Genomic DNA, 7,023 nt, shown 5'->3' with positions numbered 1-7,023 from the left:
TTTGGCTATGGAGGCAGAAAAATCAGATTAAGAAGGAATAAGCAAAGAGGAGAAAAACCAAGAGAAAATTATATCTGGAAAGCTAAAGGAATATCTAAAAGAAGGGAGAAATAAAGCAATAGATATTACTGAATCAGTTGATATAAGGACCAATAAATATCTAATGGTAGGCCTATGCTGCTCAACTTAGTATTCACAGGGATCATTTGGTGTCTTGTTAACGTGCAGAATGTGACTCAGGAGGTGTGGGGTGGGGCCGTTCTAAAACACTCCCGGGTGATATTAGTGCTGCTGGTACACTTAGACTAGCAAAGTTTTAGGCCAGCGTGGATCTCAAAGTATGGTTTTTGAACCAGCATCATCAGTTCAGCATCACCGGGGAACTTGTTAGAAATACACATTCTTGGCCCTACCCCCAGGGTGGGGCCAGAAATCTGTTATAACGTGCCTACCACATGATTCAGAGGCACACTGAAGTCCAGCAGCCACTGGTAAGAGCAGTATTAGTAATAATAATGACTACTGCAGACAGTGCTCACCAACTGTGGCCAGGCCCTTTAACACTTTTCTTACATTATCTTATGTGGTTCACGTAACAATCTATCTTATCAATGAGAGAACTAAGACTGAGAACAAGTCAAATGTGGCCAGGGTCACACAACGAGGAAGTGGTGGATCCATGTCAGTCTGACAGCTAGGCCCCTTCTCGGGCCACTTTGCCAGCTCACCTTCAAGGGTCAACAGTGATATTATCATAAGTAATTTCAGCAGGGTATGAAGACAGAAGCCAGATTTCAGTGGTTCCACAAGGGAGGAAGTAGGAAAAATGAGTTCAAAATACTTTTTCAAAAACTTTGAAAGAGAAGGGAGAAATAAAATGAAAACTCGAAGGTAATAGTGTGAGCGTATGTATGTGTTTGCTTGCTTGTTTTTAAGAGGGGAAACACTCAGAGGTAAAAGAAGAAAAGAGAGTTTCAAGATGCAGGAATGTGCTAGTGACATCAAAAGATCGAACTTGAGCACAATCAGGAGGATGGATGAGGAAGGAAAGACTATTGATTATGTTATACATACTTAAGGAAATAGGATGTTTAACCAGGTAGAATATGAGTGAACTTCAAAGATCTAGTAGGCTATAGGTACAGAAGGGAAAAAATCTTATTTTTATAGCTCCGAAGAATGGACCAGGGGATGTAAGTTACAGGGTATAGATTTCATCTTAAAATGAGAAAGAATAGTCTAATGATTCGAGCTATTTGAAAACAGAATTACTTGCCCTTTGAGATGGTAATTTTCTTATTACTGAAAGCAGTTACAGAAAACTCATTTGATGTTCATGAGGCAAGTTGTATAAGGGATTCCTGTGAACTCATTGGGGGTTTTAACTGCTAAAATTCTATGCTGTGTTCCTACGCTGCCTGTTCCTTTAGTAAATCAGTGAAGTATATTACTTCATATAGTAAGAAAGATTTTCTTTGTGTAGTTTACATCTTGAAGCCTTCCTGTTATAATTTACAGGTAATGGAGTGAAAACCAGGTGATTGCCTATATCTCTAACATTATCAAAACGATATATTTGAAGTAATTTAAGTCACCATTTAGACTTCAAATTGGGGAGTCTAAATTCTCACTTTTCTTTTTTTATAGGTCCTATTTTAGATCCTGTTTTCCAAGCTGCCACTTTTCTTTTCCTAGATGAGTTTGATGATATAAAAAAGTGACTGGATTTTTCTATCGTGCTGTACTGGAATCCCTTCATTCTATATTTTTGGCATTTCTGCATTTAGTAGGTTTTGTTCAGAGCATCCTGCAAACATCACCATGACATAATAGGCAGAATGTCTCTTCTTCCATATGATAAATATGATTATTTCCAAAGCAGAGGAATTCATGTTTCAATTAATTTGTAAAAAGAAAACCACAAAACTCGTAATCTCAATAGATCCTGAATCCAACTTGCAGAGGCTTGATCTGTATTTTTTTCTCACAGCTTAAAGACAGCAGTGCGACCTGAAAAATGTCCCGATATCTTCACTATGGACAACCAAGCAATTGGAAAGAAAGCCAAAACTAAAGCCTCTTCCCTCTTAGAAGATGAACACTACTCATCAAAGTAAGTGGTAGCTTGTTTGCCCACTGGTAAAAGAGCAAAACAAAGGCATCTTGGGGAGTGCTGGAGGGTGATGCTAACTGCTGCACCTGTTGTGAAGAACAGTTGCTCACCAGACCATATTGTAGGTTGCAATCAAGAGCTGGCATTTACAGAACTGCTATTGTACTTTATAGAACAGCTAAGAACTACCTCTTGGGTTCAAATTTATTGCTGTTGAAAAAGCTTTGTGAAACTTGATTTAAATTTAGATTTTGCAAAACTTTAAGTGACCAGAACCTTTCATCTCTCAGGATAAACTGAAGAAATAGAGCATTGACCCTTGTTTTTGGAAAGACGGTTTTTAAGGTTACATTAAGGTTCTTAACTTGAATCACAATGTGTGGGTTTATTTCTGAGCAGAATGTCTTTCTCTTCACACATCTTTATAATATTTGGTAGAATACAGTAATTAACATATAATTGTATATACATGTATTGTATACATGTGCAAGTGTGAATATATTGTATATGTGAAGTTTTGGACACTTATCTTTGAAGCTTCACATTGAAAGTAGCAATTCCACTTGACATATTGTTACACGATATTTGCATGCACATTTATTAGGAGCATAGAAGAGAATGAAAAGAACATATACCAAGTACAGTCAATTCCTCTGAAATACTTTAAAAGAGAAACAATATTTTTATATGGCAGTAATATAGTGCCAATATCTGAGTCCTCACAGACTTGAAGGTCAATAAAATTTACAAGCAATACAGTCCAGAAAGCAGAATTCTAAAGTTCAAGGGTGTTCCTTGAAAATAATTTGCCTGTGACACATACTAAAATATATTTCAAAAGCTACTATATTTTTCTCACCCAATGGGCCGTTTAGAGTTATTTGTAATGCAATCATGACATTTTAGTTAAAATAGAATTTTTTGATAGGGTCATTATTCCTAAAAATATTTGCAAGAACTAGTGTAAAATATGTACAAGAAGATTTCTTTCTGACTCGAATGAGTATCAGTTAGTTTATCTATTCTGTTTCTTCTGGGAAATGGAAGAATATTTCTGTCCCAGCCTTTGGAAGCAGGGCTATCAACAGGAGACCACTAGGAGGCAGCATGGAACTAGGAATCAGGAGCCTTGCGTTTGGGCCATGCTCATCAGCTGTGTCCCTTGATTGTCATCTAAACTCTGAGCTTCAGTTTCTTCATCATAGCTATGCCAGAATTTCAATATATCTATTGTTATTGTTGTTTCTAGAATTTAGTTGAGACTATGACCCAGTTGGAAGGCTTGAAGTGCTGGGGGACATGGGTTGGGAACCCAAGGGTTGGCCTCCAAAAGTCTAGTTGTTTGAGAGAAGGTGGCGCCTCCTAGAGACGGTCCATTCTAAGGCACAATGATTTGGTCCAAGTTCAGCGAGAGGCTCGGGAAAGGGAGGGACTTTGAGTACAGCCAAGGGTGGGCTACTTCACCTTACATATAAGGCAAAATGCCATGTATTCAATTCTTAGGGTAGAACATATGCAGATACATATCAGTCTGTTAATTCATAAGAAGACATTACTGTGTCAGGGATGAGAATACTTATATGTCTGTGATCATAGCATTTTCTCTCTTTGGGCAGACTGACATAAAAAGCCAAACAACAATCAGAAGGTTGCTAGGTAATGACTGTTGAATAGCATCTGGGTATGATGCATCTGTCTCCCAGGGACATGGTCTTGTTGGTGGGACCAGAACTTTTGAAGTCTGATGGCTAAAGCCCCTTTCTGTTCTTGGTATAGCATACACACTGCCCACTAATGCTGTTTTGTGACATTAGTTTTATTCACAGACTTTGGAAAACAGTGGTAATGAGTCTTTTTAAAAACCCAAATAAACGATCCCTAATTTCTCTTCTGAGTTAGTATTTGTGATCCTGTGGTATTACCAAGCAGAAGCCTAGCTTAATGGTAGGGGAGTTCTGGCACTGAAGCCAGACTGCCTGGGTTCAGATCTTGATGCTCCATCTTGCTATGCCAGCTGGGCAGATTATTTAATCTCTCTGTGACTCCACCTTCTTCATCTCTAAAATGGGGAGAATAGTAGTATCGGTGTTCCAGAATTGTCATGAAGATTAAATGAGTTAACACATGAAGCATTTGACATACTGCTTGACACATAGCGAGTACTTTCATTTTAGCTATTTTGAAAATGTACTTGCCTTTTTCTTTACAGTTTTCTTTTTTGCGTGACCTTAATGAGTCTAATGTAAGTCATGACTTATTGTGTTCCATAACAAGGTAATGTTATAACACAGTCAAAATTTAACATACACATGCTGATTACTTTGTTGACATAGCCAATTTTTTAGAAGTATTTAATATATACATGCTAATTAGTTGACAGCTAATTTTTAACAGTTGCATTATTATTATTATTATTGTAATGAATCACAATGCTAAAATGAAACTATTTAAAATTAATGAGCATATATTCCTTAGGTACAAAGAAAATATAGTAGCCCTCCTGTTATCTGCAGTTTTCACTTTCCACGTTTTCAGTTGCCCACAGTCAACCATGAAAATATTAAATGGAAAACTCTAGGAGTAAACAATTCACAAGATTTAAAATGCATGCATTCTCAGTAGCATGATGAAATCTCATGCTGTCCTGCTCCATCCCACCCAGGACGTGAAACATTCCTTTGTTCAGCATCTCCACACCGTACGCTCTCTGTGCCTGTTAGTCACTTGGTGGACTTCTCGGTTATCAGATTGTCTGTCACAGTATTGCAGTGTTTATGTTTAAATAACCTTTATTTTATTTAATAATGACCCCAAAGCACAAGGGTAGTGATGCTGATAATTCGGATATGCCAGAAAAGCCACAAAGTGTTTCCTTAAAGCGAAAAGGTGGGTAGAGTATCATAAGATATTTTGAGAGAAAGAACCTACATTCCCATAACTGTTATTAAAGTATATTGTTATAATTGTTCTATTTGATTATTAGTTGTTGCTTATCACTTACTGTGCCTAATTTATAAATTAAATTTTATCATAAGTATCTATGTATGTAGGAAAAAGCAGTATATATAGGGTTCAGTACTACCCACAATTTCAGGCATCCACTGGGGTCTTGGTACGTATTCCCCATGGATACTGGGGCTGCTATATCTATACCTGGTTGAAGTCTTCAGCTAGAGTCACAGCCTTCAAAGAGAGACAATCTATTGATCATTGCCACAGCTGCATCATGGGAAAAGAAAGCCTTAGAGACATGTTTAAAATGCATTATAAAGGTCAATGAGAGCTTTCTGCATAAGTGTGTCAGGGTATATTTGTGCTACTTTATCCTATTTCCACTGTAGTGTCAGAATAATTCAGGAAAACAAATAGGTCTGAAGTACTAGGTAAAAGGTACAAAATAAAAAGAGGACAATTATAAACCATATAAATAGAGCTCATTTAGCAATTCTCAGTAGATGCAATCGAATTTGCTTCTTTTGCAGTTGTTTTGAATCATTTAATTCATGTAAAATATACCACGCAGTTATTTTAATCTTATCTTTTAAGGGTTTAAAACTTAAGCAGCAATCTAAAAATGTAGTTAAATGTGTAAATCATTTGTACAAATAATCGATAATAGGATTTATTAGAGAATATAATAGCCGGCATAACAGTTAATCTTTAGTAACTGAGTAATTTCTGGAGGACTTCATGACTTTTTAAGAAATTTATAATCACATGGTTAGATTTAGATCAGCGCCTTGGGCAATTTCAGGATTAAAATAATAAAAATATTATAGGACGAATTCTTGAAATTTGGAATATAAAGAGTTTGATTGATACTGTGAAATCATTGTTATAATTACACTTTCTTCAGTTGTTGGATTATATCCACTGCCTTTTAGTGCCAACTTTTGTAATTTGAAAAATCTCCTTCGCATTTATCTCTGTTTCCAGCACCCTCTTCCTGCTCTTTAACCTTGCAGAGTTGCACATGTATACCACAGGGAATGTCAGGGTGGGTCAAGCGACACTGCCACTAAAAACGAAAACAAAAACCAACATTTGATTTTCATGTTTTTCAACAAGGGTATCTGTACGGTGGTATGATAGGTTAGTATAAGAACCGCTCCTTCCTGGCTAGAGTTCTCATAGGGAGATGCCCACCAACTGCCCAGAGGCAATGCCAAGAGTCACAGTGCCTTCCATGTGTCTCCAGGGTGACGCTTTGGCTCTCAGCTTGGTATCTTCAGAAACTGAATTTGGTTCATATAACTAGATAATCAGCCTCTTAGGGACTCACAGTAACCAAATCATTTCAGATTGATGCATAAATCAGATTCTTAATTAATTAAGTTGCAACGAAGAATATGTAGCCTTTCCTGCTACCATAATATCTAAGCTGGCCAAGCACGGTGTCTCATTTGCTCCATCTTAACCAAGGTTCCTAGCACAGTATTTTGTACATAGCAGCCAGCCATTTAATAGGTATTAATGAAAGGAAGAGAAGGAAAGAGGGAAGGGAAGAGGGAAGGGAAGGGAAGGGAAGGGAAGAAGGAAGGAGAGAAAGAAAGGAGAGAGAGAGTACAAGAGAGAAGGAAGAAGGGAGGGAAGAAGAAAGGAAGAAAGAAGAGCAGGGGGAGAGAAGGGAATAAGACTAAGGAAGGGATGTAGTTCTGAGTGAAATGTAATCCTAATCATAAAAGTTTAGAATTCTATCCCCACCTCTCAGAAAGCATAGTTGTGATGTACTAGTTCATACTTGTTCTTCAGATTCTATTTTTTCCCTTGAGAAAAAGAAAATGAATCCTTCGGAGCCTCCTTGGTGTTCAGCCTTCTTCATTCTCAGTTATAATTCACTCTTTCTTCAGAGAGATTACATTGTAACTGATGAATATCAACTTTTTCAGCCCCACCTCTCAGAGCCTCAA

The sequence above is a fragment of the Pteropus alecto genome, unplaced genomic scaffold (genome assembly GCF_000325575.1).
Source record: "Pteropus alecto unplaced genomic scaffold, ASM32557v1 scaffold196, whole genome shotgun sequence".
Lineage (NCBI taxonomy): Eukaryota > Metazoa > Chordata > Mammalia > Chiroptera > Pteropodidae > Pteropus > Pteropus alecto.
The sequence above is the reverse complement of the archived record's forward strand: the minus strand, read 5'-3'. Positions refer to the sequence as shown.